Below are 7,825 nucleotides of genomic sequence, written 5' to 3'. Positions count from 1 at the left end.
TGGCCTTGGATAGATCAGAGACTAAGTTTGCTAAGCTAGATGGATTCTGCTCAGAATTCTCTGTCTGTTGCTGAGTGGATGATGGAAAAGGCTTGCTATTGCTATACCTGTTTCTTCCACCATTATTAAAGCCTTGTTGAGGCTTTTGATCCTTTCATGAGAAATTTGGATGATTTCTCCATGATGAGTTATAGGTGTTTCCATAAGGTTCACCTAAGTAATTCACCTCTGCTATTGCAGGGTTCTCAGGATCATAAGCTTCTTCTTCATAAGAAGCCTCTTGAGTACTGTTGGATGCAGCTTGCATTCCATTCAGACTTTGAGAGATCATATTGACTTGCTGAGTCAATATTTTATTCTGAGCCAATATGGCATTCAGAGTATCAATTTCAAGAACTCCCTTCTTCATAGGCGTCCCATTATTCGCAGGATTCCTTTCAGAAGTGTACATGAACTGGTTATTTGTAACCATGTCAATGAGTTCTTGAGCTTCTGTAGGCATTTTCTTTAGGTGAATGGATCCACCTGCAGAGGTATCCAATGACATCTTAGATAACTCAGACAGACCATCATAGAATATATCCAAGATGGTCCATTCTGAAAGCATGTCAGAAGGACACTTTTTAGTCAGTCCTTTGTATCTCTCCCAAGCTTCATAGAGGGATTCACCTTCTTTCTGTCTGAAGGTTTGAACATCCACTCTAAGCTTGCTCAGCTTTTGAGGAGGAAAGAACTTGGCTAGGAAAGCCTTGACCAGCTTATCCCAAGAGTTTAGGCTATCCTTAGGTTGAGAGTCCAACCATACTCTAGCTCTGTCTCTTACAGCAAAAGGGAAAAGCATGAGCCTGTAGACTTCAGGATCAACTCCATTAGTCTTAACAGTATCACATATTTGCAAGAATTCAGTTAAGAACTGAAAAGGATCTTCAGATGGAAGTCCATGAAACTTGCAGTTCTGCTGCATCAGAGAAACTAATTGAGGTTTCAGCTCAAAGTTGTTTGCTCCAATGGCAGGAATGGAGATGCTTCTTCCATGTAAATTGGAATTTAGTACAGTAAAGTCACCAAGCATTCTCCTTGCATTGTTGTTGGGTTCGGCTGCCATCTCTTTTACTTGTTCAAAATTTTCAATCAAGTTGTCTCTGGATTGTTGTAATTTAGCTTCTCTTAATTTCCTCTTCAGAGTCCTTTCAGGTTCTAGATCAGCTTCAACAAGAATGCCTTTTTCTCTGTCCCTGCTCATAAGAAAGAGAAGAGAAAAAGAAAAGAAGAGGAATCCTCTATGTCACAGTAAAGAGGTTCCTTATTGTTAGTAGAAGAAGAAAAAGAATAGGGGTGAAGAAGAATGAAGAATCCAAACACAAAGGTAAGGATAGGAGCAGTGATGTCAGATGAAGAGAGGTGTTAGCAGGTGAATAAATAAATAGAAGGGGATGAGGGAGAAGAATTTTCGAAAAATAATTTTTGAAAAAGAGTTAGTGATTTTTGAAAAAAAGGTTTTTGAAAAAGGTTAGTAGTTTTTCGAAAATAAAAAATAAAATAATTAGTTAATTAAAAAGAAATTTTTGAAAAAAAAAAGGGAGGATATTTTCGAAAATTAGAGAGAGAGAGAGAGTTAGTTAGGTAGTTTTGAAAAAGATGAGAAGCAAACAAAAAGTTAGTTAGTTAGTTGAAACAAATTTTGAAAATCAATTTTGAAGAGATAAGAAGATAAGAAGTTAGAGAAGATATTTTGAAATCAATTTTTTTGAAAAAAATAAGATAGGAAGATATTTTTGAAAAGATATGATTGAAATTAGTTTTGAAAAAGATTTGATTTTTGAAATCACAATTAATGACTTGATTCACAAGAAATCACAATATATGATTCTAGAACTCAAAGTTTGAATCTTTCTTAACAAGTAAGTAACAAACTTGAAATTTTTTTGAATCAAACATTAATTGGTGATGTTATTTTCGAAAATTATGTGATAAAGATAAGAAAAAGATTTTTGAAAAACATTTTTATAATTTTCGAAAATAACTAAGAAAAATGAGAAAGATTTGATTTTTGAAAAAGATAAGATTTTTAAATTAAAAATTTGATTTGACTCATAAAAACAACTAGATTTTAAAAATTTTTGAAAAAGTCAAATCTAATTTTCGAAATTATGAGAGAAAAGAGGGAAAGATATTTTTTTTTTATTTTTGAATTTTTATGATGAGAGAGAAAAACACTAAAAAGATGCAATGCATGAAATTTTTAGATCAAAACATGTGATGCATGCAAGAATGCTATGAACGTCAAGATGAACACCAAGAACACTATGAAGATCATGATGAACATCAAGAACATATTTTTGAAATTTTTTTTTTTTTGCAAAGAAAACATGCAAGACACCAAACTTAGAATTCTTTAATGCTTAGACATAAAGAATTCAGGAATGCATATGAAAAACAAGAAAAGACACAAAACATGCAAATGCAAAGATCAAACAAGAAGACTTACCAAGAACAACTTGAAGATCATAAAGAACACTATGAATGCATGAATTTTCAAAAAATGCAAGATGCACATGCAATTGACACCAAACTTATAACATGACTCAAGACTCAAACAAGAAACACAAAAATATTTTTGATTTTTATGATTTTCTAAATTTTTTTGTATTTTTTTTCGAAAATTTTTGTTAAAAATAAAAATAAGGATTCCAAAATTTTTAATATGAATTCCAGGAATCTTTCATTCTTAGTCTAAAGCTTCAGTCCAGGAATTAGACATGGCTCACTAGCCAGCCAAGCTTTCAAAGAAAGCTCCAGTCCAAAACACTAGACATGGCCAATGGCCAGCCAAGCTTCAGAATGTAAATCAGGAACAACAGCAGGTGGATTAATAACAACTAGCTTGCTCTTGATAACAAATTACAAGCCTCAGTCCAAATAAATTTAGACATGGCTTTACAGCCAGCCAGGCTTCACATGCCTCATGAGACACTAGAATTCATTCTTAAAAATTTTGAATAAAATTTTTGAAAACATTTTTATTTTTTCGAAAACAGATGAGAAAATTTTTGAAAGATTTTTTTGAAATATTTTTTTTTTGAAAATAAAATAAAAAGAAAATTACCTAATCTGAGCAACAAGATGAACCGTTAGTTGTCCAAACACGAACAATCCCCGGCAACGGCGCCAAAAACTTGGTGCGCAAAAATTGTGATTACACTTTGATTATGTAAAATTCATCGCTCTTTCTTTCCCTGGTAATGGCGCCAAAAACATGATGCCAATACCATGGTTCACAACTTCACACAACTAACCAGCAAGTGCACTGGGTCGTCCAAGTAATACCTTACGTGAGTAAGGGTCGAATCCCACGGAGATTGTTGGTATGAAGCAAGCTATGGTCACCTTGCAAATCTCAGTCAGGTAGGGTTAAATGTGATTGGATTAGATAATTAAAAGGTAAATAATAAAGGATAGAAATACTTATGTAATTCATTGGTGAGAATTTCAGATAAGCGAATAGAGATGCTTTTCGTTCCTCTGAACCTTTGCTTTCCTGCTGCCTTCATCCAATCAGTCTTACTCCTTTCCATGGCTGGCTTTATGTGATACATCACCATTGTCAATGGCTACTTTCGGTCTTCTCTCGGGAAAATGATCCAAATGCCCTGTCACGGCACGGCTAATCGTCTGGAGGCATCACCCTTGTCAATGGTTTCATCTTATCCTCTCAGTGAAAATGGTCAACGCACCCTGTAACGGCACGGCTATTCATCTGTCGGTTCTCGATCCTGCTGGAATAGGATTTACTATCCTTTTGCGTCTGTCACGAGTTTAAAACTCGTCATAGTCATTCAATCATTGAATCCTACTCGGAATACCACAGACAAGGTTTAGACCTTCCGGATTCTCTTGAATGCCGCCATCATCCTAGCTTACACCACGAAGATTTTGATTAAGAGATCAAAGAGATACTCATTCAATCTAATGTAGAACGGAAGTGGTTATCAGGCACGCGTTCATAGGGAATGATGATGATTGTCACGTTCATCACATTCAGGTTGAAGTGCGAATGAATATCTTAGAAGCGAAATAAGATGAACTGAATAGAAAACAGTAGTACTTTGCATTAATCTTTGAGGAACAATAGAGCTCCACACCTTAATCTATGGAGTGTAGAAACTCTACCGTTGAAAATACATAAGTGAAAGGTCCAGGCATGGCCGAATGGCCAGCCCCTCTGATCTAAGAACCAGGTGTCCAAAGATATCTAATACAATAGTAAAAGGTCCAATTATAATAAACTAGCTACTAGGGTTTACAGAAGTAAGTAATTGATGCATAAATCCACTTCCGGGGCACATTTGGTGTGTGCTTGGGCTGAGCTTGAGTGTTACACGTGTAGAGGTCATTCCTGGAGTTGAATGCCAGTTTTGGTGCCAGTTTGGGCGTTGAACTCCACTTTGCAACTTGTTTCTGGCGCTGGACGCCAGAATTGGGCAGAGAGCTGGCGTTGAACGCCAGTTTACGTCGTCTAAACTTGGATAAAGTATGGACTATTATACATTTCTGGAAAGCTCTGGATGTCTACTTTCCAACGCAATTGGAAGCGCGCTATTTCAAGTTCTGTAGCTCCAGAAAATCCACTTTGAGTGCAGGGAGGTCAGAATCCAACAGCATCAGCAGTCCTTCTTCAACCTCTGAATCTGATTTTTGCTCAAGTCCCTCAATTTCAGCCAGAAAATATCTGAAATCACAGAAAAACACACAAACTCATAGTAAAGTCCAGAAATGTGAATTTAACATAAAAACTAATGAAAACATCCCTAAAAGTAACTAGATCCTACTAAAAATATACTAAAAACAATGTCAAAAAGCGTATAAATTATCTGCTCATCATGGGCTCTCATGGAGCCTCACAGATGTTTAGAGCAATGTTGGAACCTCCCAACACCAAACTTAGAGTTTGAATGTGGGGGTTCAACACCAAACTTAAAGTTTGGTTGTAGCCTCCCAACACTAAACTTAGAGTTTGACTCTGTGGGGGCTCCATGGTGACAAAGGGATATCCTTGAGCTTTAAACACAAGGGAGTCTCCATTCACTTGAATGATCAATTCTCCTCTGTCAACATCAATCACAGCTTTTGAAGTGGCTAGGAAGGGTTTGCCAAGGATGATAGATTCATCCATACACTTCCCTGTCTCTAGGATTATGAAATCAGCAGGGATGTAATGGTCTTCAACCTTTACCAAGACATCCTCTACAAGTCCATAAGCCTGTTCCTTTGAATTGTCTGCCATCTCCAGTGAGATTCTTGCAGCTTGTACCTCAATGATCCCTAGCTTCTCCATTACAGAGAGAGGCATGAGGTTTATACTTGACCCTAGGTCACACAGAGCCTTCTCAAAGGTCATGGTGCCTATGGTACAAGGTATTGAGAACTTTCCAGGATCTTGTCTCTTCAGAGGTAATATCTGCCTAGTCAAGTCATCCAGTTCTTTGATGAGCAAGGGGGGTTCATCCTCACAAGTCTCATTACCAAACAATTTGGCATTTAGCTTCATGATTGCTCCAAGGTACTTAGCAACTTGCTTTTCATTAACATCTTCATCCTCTTCAGAGAAAGAATACTCATCAGAGCTCATGAATGGCAAAAGTAAATTTAATGGAATCTCTATGGTCTCAGTCTGAGCCTCAGATTCCCATGGTTCCTCATTAGGGAACTCCATGGAGGTCAGTGGATGTCCATTGAGATCTTCCTCAGTAGAGATCACTGCCTCTTCCTCCTCTCCAGGTTCGGCCGTGTGGGTTGTGGTTATGGCCTTGCACTCTCTTTTTGGATTCTATTCTGTGTTGCTTGGGAGAGTGCTAGGAGGGAGTTTAGTAATTTTCTTACTTAGTTGACCCACTTGTGCCTCCAAATTTCTAATGGAGGACCTTGTTTCAGTCACGAAACTTTGAGTGGTTTTGATTAGATCAGAGACAATAGTTGCTAAGTCAGAGTGGCTTTGCTTAGAATTCTCTGTCTGTTGCTGAGAAGATGATAGAAAAGGCTTGCTATTGCTAAACCTGTTTCTTCCACCATTATTGTTGTTGAAACCTTGTTGGGGTCTCTGTTGATCCTTCCATGAGAGATATGGATGATTTCTCCTTGAAGGATTATAGGTGTTTCCATAGGGTTCTCCCATGTAATTCACCTCTTCCATTGCTGGGTTCTCAGGATCATAAGCTTCTTCTTCAGAGGAAGCTTCCTTAGTACTTCCTGTTGCTGGTTGCATTCCAGACAGACTCTGAGAAATCATATTAACTTGTTGGGTCAATATTTTATTCTGAGCCAATATGGCATTCAGAGTATCAATCTCAAGAACTCCTTTCTTCTGAGTTGTCCCATTATTCACAGGATTCCTTTCAGAAGTGTACATGAATTGGTTATTTGCAACCATTTCAATGAGTTCCTGAGCTTCTGCAGGCGTCTTCTTCAGATGAAGAGATCCTCCAGCAGAGCTATCCAATGACATTTTGGATAGTTCAGACAGACCATCATAGAAAATACCTATGATGCTCCATTCAGAAAGCATGTCAGAAGGACATCTTCTGATCAATTGCTTGTATCTTTCCCAAGCTTCATAGAGGGATTCACCTTCCTTCTGTCTGAAGGTTTGGACTTTCACTCTAAGCTTGCTCAATTTTTGAGGTGGAAAGAACTTTGCCAAGAAGGCATTAACTAGCTTTTCCCAAGAGTTCATGCTTTCTTTAGGTTGTGAATCCAACCATATCCTAGCTCTGTCTCTTACAGCAAAAGGAAAAAGCATAAGTCTGTAGACTTCAGGGTTAACCCCATTGGTCTTGACAGTGTCACAGATTTGCAAGAATTCAGCTAAGAACTGATGAGGATCCTCCAATGGAAGTCCATGAAACTTGCAATTCTGTTGCATTAGAGAAACTAATTGAGGCTTAAGCTCAAAGTTGTTTGCTCCAATGGCAAGGATTGAGATGCTTCTCCCATAGAAGTCAGGAGTAGGTGCAGTAAAGTCACCAAGCACCTTCCTTGCATTGTTGGCATTGTTGTTTTTGGCTGCCATGGTTTCTTCTTCCTTGAAAAGCTCTGTTAGGCCCTCTAAAGAGAATTGTTCTATAGCTTCTCTTAGCTTTCTCTTCAAGGTCCTTTCAGGTTCAGGATCAGCTTGAACAAGTATGCCTTTATCTTTGTTCCTGCTCATATGAAAGAGAAGAGAACAAGAAAGTAGGGAATCCTCTATGTCACAGTATAGAGATTCCTTGAGGTGTCAGAGGAAAAGAAGAATAGAAAGAGGAGGTAGATAGAAGAGAATTCGAACATATAAAGAGGGAGGGAGTTCGAATTGCACCTTGAGGAAGAGTGTTAGTCCCTTAAATAGAAGGATGTGAGAAGAGGGAAAGAATTTTCGAAAATAAATTAAAAAGATTTTGAAATAATTAAAAAGGAATTTGAAAATTTGATTGAGATTTTTGAAAATTAAGATTAGGAAAGAAATTAAGTGATTTTGAAAAAGATTTTGAAATTAGGAATTAAAAAGATATGATTGAAAATTAATTTTGAAAAAGATGTGGTTGACAAGATATGATTGAGAAGATATGATTGAAAATCAATTTGGAAAAAGAAAGTTATAAAATCAAATTTGATCCTTTCTTAATAGGCAAGTAACAACTTGAAAATTTTGAAGTAAATCTTTAATTATAACAAGGATTTTTGAAAATAGTAATAATGAAAAAAATTGGAAAGAAATTGATTTTGAAGAGATATGATTAAAAAGATTTTATTTGAAAAAGATTTGATTTTGAAAAATTATGAAGATTTGAAA

The 7,825-nt window shown here is 36.8% G+C and overlaps 2 non-coding genes across 2 annotated transcripts; both read left to right on the top strand.

The window, feature by feature from the left end:
* The first annotated feature begins 601 nt into the window (after positions 1-601).
* On the top strand, positions 602-709 carry LOC112746577 (small nucleolar RNA R71). The gene has a single exon (XR_003174455.1). It is a non-coding gene; the product is annotated as a small nucleolar RNA R71 (small nucleolar RNA).
* Positions 710-6,556: 5,847 nt separating this feature from the next.
* Positions 6,557-6,664, top strand: LOC112745621 (small nucleolar RNA R71). Its single transcript, XR_003173539.1, has one exon. It is a non-coding gene; the product is annotated as a small nucleolar RNA R71 (small nucleolar RNA).
* The last annotated feature ends 1,161 nt before the right edge of the window (positions 6,665-7,825 follow it).

Source organism: Arachis hypogaea, chromosome 14 (assembly GCF_003086295.3).
Source record: "Arachis hypogaea cultivar Tifrunner chromosome 14, arahy.Tifrunner.gnm2.J5K5, whole genome shotgun sequence".
In the NCBI taxonomy this organism is placed as follows: domain Eukaryota; kingdom Viridiplantae; phylum Streptophyta; class Magnoliopsida; order Fabales; family Fabaceae; genus Arachis; species Arachis hypogaea.
The sequence above is the reverse complement of the archived record's forward strand: the minus strand, read 5'-3'. Positions and strand labels throughout refer to the sequence as shown.